Genomic DNA, 10,822 nt, shown 5'->3' on the forward strand with positions numbered 1-10,822 from the left:
TCTGATTTGAGGATGCTGCTTTTAGCTGTCAGGGCTGGCGCTACCTAGCCATCTCTCGGGGCTCTGAATCCAGCGCTGCCCAAGAAACAGTTTCGGTTTTTGTTGTTTTTGTTGTTGTTGTTTTAAGTCATTAGAGAAGAAAAGCCGGAGTATGAGAAGCAGATGGGCCCTGCGTGCGCCGAGACCGCCGGGGCTGGGGCTGGGGCTGGGGCTGGGGCTGGGGCTGACTCCCGCGGCTGCGGAACGGACTCTCCGGGAAGACAGATTTCTCCTTGCTGGCGCTGGGGTTTTGTTGGGGGTTTAGGCGGGGGGTGGGGTGGGGTGCGGGGGGTGTCTTTGGGTTTTGTTTTTCTGGGCAGACGCATTCTGAGCCCTTCCCTAAGACCAAGCTAACCCCATGCTCCCGGAAAAAACACACAACACGGCCACAACCATCACAACAAAAGGCGCCTCCCCGAAGTGAGTCTAAATGTACGCGGGACGGGTGGCGGCCGGACGTGGAGAAGCACTTTTGTGCCTCTCTAATCTCGGGAGTCCATCTGGCCCCGGCGGGCGCGGGCGGGCGGGGGGGCGGGAGGAGGGGAGGCGGGAGGGGCGCGCGCACGTACCCAGAGCGCGGGCACGCGCGCCCGCTCTCCTTCACGTTCACCTTGACTGCAGGGGGGCGGAGGATGGGGCTACCTTCCCCCATCCGCACCAACCCTTCTCCCCACCTCACCCCCGCCGCCGTCCTGCCCAGACGCTGCTAGGGGCTGGCAGGGAGGGATGGAGGGGAGGTGCAAAGGCGCTCGGGTCGCCGCAGCGGCCGGACAGCCGCGTGCTCTCCGCAGTGATGTCAACCGCATCCTCCGCAGCACTCCCCCATCCCACCCCCACCTCGGGCCTCGCCCGCGCCGCGGTCGGCGGAAACCCCAGTCTGGCGCCTCCAGCCTTGGGACGAGAAGCAGGGGGCGTGCCGGTGTCCTGAGCCCCCCACTCCATTTGCGAAAGCGGGAGAGACAGGGAGTGGACGATCGGTGGTGCGGCGGCTACCGGGGCGGAGGAAGGGGCGGGGGTGGGGGGGCGGTGGACCTGGGTGTAGGATTGACGCCCAGGACTGCTGGAGGGAGTCTGCCCGGGACTGGTGCAGCCGGGGTTACGTTTAGGGGGCGGAGGGCACGCATCGCTGCAGGTGCCGCGCTTGTGGGCACGGCGAAAGCGCCCCCTTCGCCCAGGATAGAAACGGATAAACGGAAGCGCGTGTGAATGTGGGGGTGCGAATTGCCACCTCCAACCTTGGCTTTCCCGCTCTTCCGAGCGCTCCCACTTCTCACTTTCCCCAAATCCGCATTTTCCTTGGCACAGCTCTCCCGGAGCAAGAAGCAGAGGGAGGTACCCGGGGGCAGTGAGAATGACGTGTGCTGGTGCAGAGAGCGGGTGGGGGGCTGCGGGCCCCGCTCTGTGGACCGGCTCCTAATCCTCTTGTTTTCGGTACAGTCAGCAGATGTGGCTTCTTTTAGCTGAATAATCCGTTAAAGGAATAATAATTTTTAAAAAGGAGATCGACCTCACCCAAAGAGGATGGCGAACGAGATTAGGGCTTGGTAAGGATAAATTAAAAGGCTCCAAATTCTCTGTCCCTCTCTGCCTTCCTCTCTACCCACCTCCCCCTCCCTTCACCTCCCTCCCCTCCCCCCTTCTTCCTCATCCCCTGCAATCCGCACTCGACGCGAGTTCACGCGGAGGGCTGGATTTTCAGGCTGAACCGCAACTTGCGCTGCGCGTTATTATTATTCATCTGAGGGTGCTGCCGCCACAACCTTTGCCTCCTGCGCTCCTCTCCTTCCCCCCGGCCGCCGCCGCCAGCAGTGCAGTGCCTCCTGCACGCATGCTCTGGTTCACCAAAGAGAGAATCTGAATTTTTTTTTTTTTTATCATGCTCATGATCACCCTCATGATGCTCCTTATCGCGGTTATCATTTCCTCCTGCCAGGTGGAGCGACCACCAGCGCCTTCTCGCCACCAGCCCCTTCCCCAGGGAAGGAAGCGATTCGGGCCCGGCCCTGGCGGCCGCTCCCTGGATGCGGGCTTCCTTTGCCTCTCCGCATCCCTCCCTCTTTCATCTGCATGTATATATCTTGATCCCTTTATTCCAGTAGATCTATTGCCTTTCCATTGGGCTGGCTGAAACGCTGCGGACTGCGACCAGTCTCTTAAAAAGAAGAACAAAAAGAGGAAGAAAGACCTTGAGTGGACCCCAGGACAAAGCACTTTGGGCTCGGCAAGAAGGGACGCGCGGGAGCGCTGGCTCCGAACCGGAGTGATCTCGGGTGCCCAAGAGCGCCCATCCAGCGTGCGGACCTCTGAGGGTATTCGGATTGAATTTTATTTATCTTTTTGGCATGCTTGAACAGTGACATTGCTGGAGAGGGGTAGAGTTTGGTTTGGTTTAATTTTTCCGGGAAAGCGAGCTAAATGGTGGGAGACCAGGTAGACTTAAGTTGGCTTTCCTGCTCCCCTTCCTCCCCTTCTCGAGACCCGGGTGTCTGAGAAGAGACTGGGAAGCAGAAGGTTTAGAAAAAAGTAGACACAGGAGATGTTGTCCGGAGGACTAAGGGAAGAGTGGGGCGACGGGTGAGTGGGAACCGGCCAGCTGAAAGAAGATTTTGAAAAGAAGAGGTTTTTTTTGTTGTTGTTGTTTGTTTTTTTTAAACCCTCTTTGGGCTCACAGGATGAGTTTTGCTGGGGAGGAGAATATGGTTGACTGTCGATAGAAGCTCTGAGAAATTGATGAAGAATTGATAGGTCCATGTACACACATAAGGAGGCATCTGGATTTGTGTGTAAACAGACTTGAGAGGTGGAAGAGGGCATGGAGGAAGGGGGCTTAAAATAATGTCTTATTATCCCTTTGGCTTTGGGGACTCTCATCCTCTGTCCCTCCCCCTTTTTTTGACCCAGGGATCCAGCTCCATTAGACACGAGTGACCTTTTAAATCTACGCCCACCCTTTACCTGGTAAAGCCCGTTGACAGTTTGGGGTGGGGTGGGGTGGGGTGAGGAGGGTGGTAGGGGTGTTTCGAAGACATATATATTCTCTCTCCTCTCTCTCTCCCCCCTCTCTCCCTCCCTTCTTCCTCTCCTCCCCTCCTCCCCTCTTTCCTCTCTCCTCCCTCTTCCCTCCTCCCTTCTCCCCTCCCCTTCGTCTCCTCCTCCCTCGTTCTCCCCCCATCACTCTTTCTCTTCCTCCCTCCCACCTCCCTCACTCCCTCCCTCCCTCCCTGCTGCATTTTGCATGAGCTATCTAGGTCATTAGCATTTTAGCGTATGCAAGACTTGACAAAGCTGATGAGGGGCCAGATGGGCCTCGCTCTTATGGTTTTTTTTTTTTTTTCCTTTTTTCCCCCCTCTTTTCCTTTTTCCCCTCCACCACTTGGGACCTGAGCAAGAGGACTGCAGCAGGAGAGTTTCAGAAGGCTGCCTCCCCAGATCCCGGCCCGGAGCGCGGCAGCTCGCCCCTGCGGCACGCCCGGCCAGCCTGCGCCCGCACTCAGCCTGCGAGGTAAAGGCGGCGGCGGCGCGCCCTGCCCTGGCAGCCGCTGCCAAGCCCCCGCTGCCCTCCGTGTTCTACGCCCTCGACTTCCTCCTCCTGGCCCCCCTCAGCTTACTGGGCTGAAGTGAGGGTGAGAGATGGGTGGGTAGGGTTTGCTGTGCTGGGGCGAGGTGGGGTTGGTTTTGTTTTTTGTTTTTTTGTTTTTTGTTTTTTTCATTGTCTGGAGCTGCAGGGGAGGCGAGGCGCGAGGAAGGGGCTAAGGGAGTTGGGGTAATTAACACGGGGGAGGCACCCTTCCGTCTCCCACTTCCACCCACATCCCCAACCCTCCACCCCCTCCGCTTTGCAGGAAAAAGCCTGGATCCGAAAGGATGGGGGAGAACAAAGAGCCTTTGGAAGACGTCGCTGTTATCTCATTGTCTGTGTGATTGGGGGAGCTGCGGTAGGGAGGATGCTGTGGTCCTGTTCTCCCTGCCTCCCCACCCCCATCCCTCTCCCCGCTGTCATTGCGCACGCACGCGCGCTTCTTTTTACTTATTTTTCCTTGTTTTCTCATTCCATCTTCTCCCCACCCCCCATCCTTTCTTCCACCTGTCCTTCCTTCCTCCTTTCCTTCCTCAGGAGAAAGGCCTCTCTCTCCGTGTTCACAGCGGACCTTGATTTAAATGTCCATACAATTAAGGCACGCGGTGAATGCCAAGAATGGGGCTGGCTGAGCACCGTCGGTCCGAGAGGGCCCGCCGGGAAGGAGCCGCAGAGCCGAGGCGTCCTCCGCAGAGCTCAGCGCCGCGGCTTCGGGCGGGAGGGGTCCCGGGCTTCCGCTGGCTGGGCTGCCCGGAACCGGAGCCCTTGGGGACGGGGAGGTGTGCAGCTTGTGACAGACAGGGGGCTTAGAGACGCAGACCGACTCAGGGAGAGAAGCGGATTCTGTGACAGAAACACAGATCTGTGCAAGCACAGATGCGATGGGGGCGGGCGGGCGCGGGGGGGTTGTTGCTTGTGAGCGCATTACGGACTGCTTCTGTGTGCGTATTTTTCTCTGGGCTGGGGGCGCATTGTATGTGGGTCGACACCTTCCTTTCGTGGCTGTGTTTTTGTTCTGGGCTTAGCTTTTGGGTTGCCCTTTAAAAAAAATGATCTGGCATCCAGAAGACTGGCAGCCTGTGCCAGGGCTTGGACTGCAGATCTAATGTGTTCTCTTTGAGACTGGGGGGGAGGAGGGTGGGTAGCCAGTTGGAAGGGAGGAGGGAGGTGTTTGTCATTCTTTGCTGTAGAGCTGGGGACACCTGACAAGCTTGAGAAAGTCACTGGGATATATGACGAAGAAGGAACTTCTGGACGGTTCACAAGCTCCATCGGGGCTGAAAGCATGGCCAGGGCTCTTAGGAGCATCTCACTTCCTCCTTGCGGCTGTAATTGTAGTTTCAGGCAGAGATCCAGGAGATGCAGAGGAAGGGAAAGGCGCAGTAACTTACATGTACCAAAGGGGGGAGGGAATGGATTCCTTCTTGAATCTGAACCGAAGGAAAAACAGATCGGGCACAAGTGTTGTTTCTGAGGAAAGACTGTTTTAAAAGAGGCTGTCATGGAAAGGTTTAGCCCTCCGTCCTGAAGAACCTGCTTCCCCACTCAGGCCTGCCGCCCCAGCACTAGATGGAGTGCAGCAGCTGGTCTTAGGGAGCCCCCCTAGCTGCAGAGGGTGGTGGCAAGACTAAACTCATCAATTTCCAGGTGGAGGAAATGGTCAAGGGGCAGGTCCCTGCAGAGAAAGGAGGCCAAGAGCTGCATCCTTTCACCAGGAAGCCTGCTGCATCCTTTTACCCACCCTTGGCAGAGGCCTGTCTTTGCAAGGCCAAGACCATAAGGGATGCTTGGGATTTTAGTTTGATTTCTGACACATTAATCGAGGCCTAAAGGAGTCTCAAGTGAAGCTTCCTTACTTTCCTCTGCAAAGCCTCGGTCTAACCCACTTAGCAAATTAGTATTTAAGGAGAGACCACGGAGCCTTAGCCTCACTTCCTCCCAAATTTTACTTCTTGAGTACATACTATGTGCCAATCATGTGTAATTATTATATCTTAGGTTCTTCCTTTGCCCTCCTAAAGGAGTGTCTGGGATCAGGTGAGGTTAAGGGTAATGCACCCCTTCTAGATACTCCCAGAACATTCTCTGTGGAAATGTGCAACAACCTGCTCGCCCCTGCAGAGAGAAGGCAGCCTTTTCATCATGCAAAGTGCAGGCACGGTGCTATCCCTCAAGTTCCAGAAGGCAAGTTTGGCCAAAGGACAGAAAAGAAAGCAGCTTCTCTGGCCCCTGAACCTTAGCCAGTGGTGTCCTAAGGGGCAGTGGCAGCCATTGCCTTCAAAACAGACCAGCTTCCAAATGGTGCCTCCTTGGGGTATAAATCCCCTTGCCTCTTCCCTCCCTCTTTCCCCAAGAAGGCTGCTCTTGTGTTAGGGGGAGGGGGCACGGTTTAAGCCTCCGATGACCAACCCTTTGCCCCATGGTTATCCATAATACCGAGATTTGTCTCTGTAATTGCTTCTCCCTAAGTCCATCAGACATAGCCGTGTCCTTTCACTAATGTGCCTATTGGTCAGTACAATCTCCAGACGCCTCCCCCAAGTAATGGCCCTTTTAGGTGGAAACCTAACACGCTTCTCCCTGAGAGCTTAAACCACAGGCACCATGGACAAGGCCCGCCAGGTTCCTGCTGCTGATAAACTAGGAAGGGAGAAGCATATTTTTTATTACTTATGTAAACTCTTGTTCCAGAAAGCTTTAATGGGTGTGGGAATGTTCTACATTTGCGGGGTCTGTGTGCACGGGTGTGGGGGTTTTCCAGTGTTCACCAGGTCTCATTAGGAGATGCATTTTTATGTGGGGCTCTAATGGCCAAAAATGGAATGGCGGAGATGAATGCATCACTCTGCCCCTGGTGTAATTTCAAGGCCCCTTTTGTGTTCACCAAATAGAGGCATCTGAGTGAAGGTCAGTCCTAGCTTCTTCCCTTCTGCTATATTCAGGGACTGTTTGTACCTAGTGATATTTATGTAAGAAAACTGAAGATTTATGGTCACCCAAGGCATTTCTTTAACTCTCAATATCATCATCTACTTGAGTCCCTCTAATTACATCCTATGCATTAAACGAAGGAGAAAATATTTTTAAAACATTGGACATGTTGAGGTTTGCTGACTGAATATGCTAAGAAGGCCCCCATGAGTCCACACACATCACCATCATTATGGTCCCCATGACTATGGGAGCTCCTATGTTGCTCGAGGTGACTGTACCAGATATATTAAGATAATACTATTTCTCCTGCCAGAGACGGCCCAGACCCATATCTCTGTTTAAGCAGAAAAGAAACTGATCTTTTAACAAAAGCCAAGGGAAATTCCTCTATCATTTCTATCACCAAAGGATGGGGATCAGGGACAGTTTTTGTGGCTGCATGAGGAGCCTTAGCCAGAGAACTGAGTAACTGGGCAGAGGGGTGCTTTCCCAGCAGGCATAAGCCCATATACACACGTATATACATATATTTTTCTCTCCTAACTATATCCATTGCTTACATTTATAGGAAAGCATTTAAACACAACACACATATCTATCTATACTGTCTCCACAAAGACATAATTTTCTCTTTCCCACTATTGAGCTTATGTAATACCCCCACCCCTTGTTCCAAGCTTAGAATGGAGTACTCTGGGGGCAGCTGCAAAGCACTCTCCCTAGGACAGATGGAGCCTCCCTTCCTCATCTACTCTGTGGGTGGTTTTAAAGCCCCATGAGTCAACTGGGACTGGGCTGTGCTGGTGGTATGTGTGTTTGAGGCTTCCCTCGTTGATTCATGGTGATGAGTATGTCAATAACAACAATTATGAGAATTATGATATCTAATAAAGATCTTTTTTCTTCCAAGACCCATCTATAATTCTTTCATTTGGGTGTTTTTGCCAAGTCTTACCCCATTTGACTCCAGTTAAAAAAAAAAAAATTTAAGAGTTAATTGCATCTCCAATACAGGCCTAGAACAAGAAAAAGGACTTCAAATGGGATTCAGTCCAATCAATGTGTGCTGCTTTGTGCCACCTTACCCGGATGCTGGGGGCCTGGAGAGATCTGCACCAAATTTAGATGGCCTGGAAAAAAAATGCAGGCCTTACTGAAAGCAAAAAGTGTTCCAGGTCAGAAATAAAGTGTCAGCAGCTCTCAGTAGGTTCGCCTTTACATTTTCTTACCATTCGCCCTTTCATCTTAAGTTAGAAACGTTTGCCCAAAAAATGAGGATCCGGTTCATGGCTGCATTCCCCCTCCCCATCCCCAAAACAAACCTCCAGGATCACTAAGGGCTTTCTCAGAATTAGAACGGGGACAGGTTTATTTGAAATTAGAATCCAGTCTATTTCTTAGACGTGTACAAATACTGAGACCTAGAACCTAGGAGACGGTATTTTCGCTGGAAGTTACGCTTGCTACTTCATGTAGCCTGTTAGAGGCCGCTCTCCGTGGAGAGCAGCGAGCGTGCTGCTGTCCAGCCTGGGCGGCGGGAGTGCGGGCTAGGCCTTGCCATCCGCCGGGCGGCGGCCCCACGCCCAGGGCTTCCCAGTGACCCGCTTTCCAGCGCACGAGGCTTTCTCTTCCTCTTCATGCCCCCTGAGACCTCTAAATTGAGCAAGGCGAAGAACAGGCTCTGGTTTCCTCGTTCTTTTCTCTCTTGCTTCTGTCTCCCCAGCCTTAATTTTTTTTTTTTTTTTTTTTTACCTAAATCAAGAGATGGGGCCCCCAAGCCCTGAGTCGTCCCGGATTTCCTAAAGCTTCGGACTGATCCGAAGTGCGCGTAGACGCGGAGACAGCTGGGCGCCCTGGGCGCGGAGGCTCCCGCGGCGGATTCAGCCCCAGAGGGCCCATCCCTCTCTCCCTCTGCCGCGCACCCCCGTTCCCCCAATTTCGCTCCAGCGCCAGATGGATACACGAAGGTCAAGTGAGAGATGGTTACGGAGTCCGGGGGCGGGGATGGGAGGGGCGGGTCGAGGCGGGGGTACAGCTTGGAAGAACCGGACGTGGCCGACCGGAGGCGCAGGCCGCGGCCTAGACCTGGCCAGGCTGGTGCGCGCGGAGGATGGGGACCCCCCGGGGCAGTCCCTCTCCCCTCATCCTTCTCCAGGCCTCCTCCCTGTCCGCTCCAGGACCTGCAGCTGCAGTCCCCACCATCTCCTTGCGATCTCCTTCCTTCCGCAGCCCGTAAAACCACAGAATGTCCGAGAAAGAGGGGCGGGCACAGCTCAGGGAGGAGGTTGCGAGAGGACCCCAACCGAAAAGGCACTGTTCAACCCCTCTGGGCATCCCAGGAGCCAGCTCCGGCCGGGTGGAAGCTCCTTGGGGGTGGATTTTTTGGGACGGGGGCGGTGTTTCTTCCTCAGTAAGTCCTCTGTGACCCCTTTACACCGCGCAGCCTGCTCTATCCCCCAGCCTTGGGGCCAGGTCGCTGGGCACTGTCCCCCAGGACCCAGCAATCCACACCCCCCACCCCATCTAGGTCCTCACCATCCCCAAATATCCTCCTCCCCCGCCCCCACTACACTCTGAAGAAGCCAAAACAACCATCACAAAATCCTCAACCGGGAAGAAAGAGGACACATTTCTCCTTCAGCCTTGGTGCTAGTCTTCTGCCAGAGGAGAAGTCGGCCTCAGAAAGGGGAGCAGAGGGCAGCCCGGGGGGCTCATCGGTTTAGCGCTGCCTTCAGCCCAGGGCCTGATCCTGGAGACCTGGGATTGAGTCCCGCATCAGGCTTCCTTCATGGAGCCTGGTTCTCCCTCTGCCTGTGTCTCTCTCTGTGTCTCATGAATGAATGAATGAATGAATGAATGAATGAATGAATAAATAAATAAATAAATAAATAAATAAATAAATAAATAAATATTTTTAAAAGGGGGGAGCAGATGAGCTCCCTCCTCATAAGCCTCCAAACCCCTGCTGGGGTCCCAGGCCCAGGCGGAAGAGATGCACCACCTTCCCGTCCACTGGTCCCCTGGACGCAGTCTCCCTTCTAAAGAGAACTGAATTCCCTCCTTTTCTTCACCTGCTAGGCCCACCACGGTGCAGAGGCAGTGATGTGAGGCTCTTTGGGATTAACAGGCCAGTGCCCTGAAATAACCTTCAGAGCCCTGGTCTCAAGGTCATGTGCTCAAGGAAAGGAGGCCGATTGGCCTCAAGAGACTGCAGTCCGGACCAGAACGTGCCTGGCAGAGGTCACTCCACCAGAAGCCTCTGATTCGCGGGAGAGTGCACCTGGACTTTGCAGGAGGCTTCCCTTCAGCCCCCTCTCACACTTCCACAGATTGATGTGGCAATATTTATTCCCATTTAATTGAGACACTGGTTTAATTTCAGATTGCCTCAGTTTAAGGCCCAATGGGGTTTTCTGCAGCTTTTTTCCCCAGTGCCTCTACAGAAACTAATTGCTGTTAATATCCAATTTTGGCTTTATTATTCGTTAGCCAATTATGTATCCCATAGCCCAGGCCCCTTGCTGCTTACTGCCTCTGCTGGAATCAGCTAACACTATGCCTGGCTTCTGCTTCTTTCCTTCGCCTCTATTCAGACCCTCCCCCCACCCTGAGCTGATTTACAGGGCACATCAGTCATTTTGTTTGTCCCCGCACTTAGCACAGTTGGGGGAGGTGGGGGACTTTGAAGCTGGGTTTTTTTTTTTTCCTCCTTTGGAGGGAGATTTCTTCTTTGCAGGTGAAGTCAACAATTCCCAGGTTTTTTTTAAAAATATAATATTGAAGTTTTTCTGCTCTCTCTTCACCACCTCTGGGCTTTCTTTGGCTGGAGCCATTTTTGGAGTAGCCTGTTTCAGCCAGAGGCCAGCGCAGTGCTTTGGCCCCTGAGTTGCTCCTCCCTCCTGGCTCTCCTGTTACCTCCCCAGGGCCCGGCTGACAGCTACCACATATATATGTGTAACACCATCGGCTCTCACCCTGTGCCCAGACCTTGTCATTCCACATTTCAAGGAGGGAAACTTGAAAAAGCAATTTGGAAAAGGCACCATTTTCAGAGATGAGGAGGGAGCGTTTGTCTCTCCCACAGATGCCCTGGAAACAGCTCCTGCTTTAGTTCCTTACCGGGTGGAGCTGACGCAATTGGGGGCCAGAGCCTTTTTTTAAAAAGTGGTGTGGGGGTTTTTTGGGGTTTTGATTTTGTTTTTTGGGTTTTTTTTTTTTTTTTTTGCCTCGTTTTATTTGTGTGCTCCAAGTTCACTGACATACAGAAGCAAG

General features: G+C 53.6%; 1 long non-coding RNA gene across 3 annotated transcripts; it reads left to right on the forward strand.

The window, feature by feature from the left end:
- The first annotated feature begins 793 nt into the window (after positions 1 to 793).
- On the forward strand, positions 794 to 7,459 carry LOC112669669 (uncharacterized). 3 transcript variants are annotated; one of them, XR_003142434.3, is made up of 6 exons: positions 794 to 1,019; positions 1,477 to 1,583; positions 2,136 to 2,348; positions 2,941 to 2,997; positions 3,425 to 3,541; positions 3,882 to 7,459. It is a non-coding gene; the product is annotated as an uncharacterized LOC112669669 (long non-coding RNA). The 3 variants fall into 3 exon arrangements; XR_007405939.1 differs by having other exon boundaries at positions 2,139 to 2,348; XR_003142433.3 differs by lacking the exon at positions 794 to 1,019 and having other exon boundaries at positions 1,326 to 1,583.
- Positions 7,460 to 10,822: the final 3,363 nt, after the last annotated feature.

This window comes from Canis lupus, chromosome 25 (genome assembly GCF_003254725.2).
Source record: "Canis lupus dingo isolate Sandy chromosome 25, ASM325472v2, whole genome shotgun sequence".
In the NCBI taxonomy this organism is placed as follows: Eukaryota; Metazoa; Chordata; class Mammalia; order Carnivora; family Canidae; genus Canis; species Canis lupus.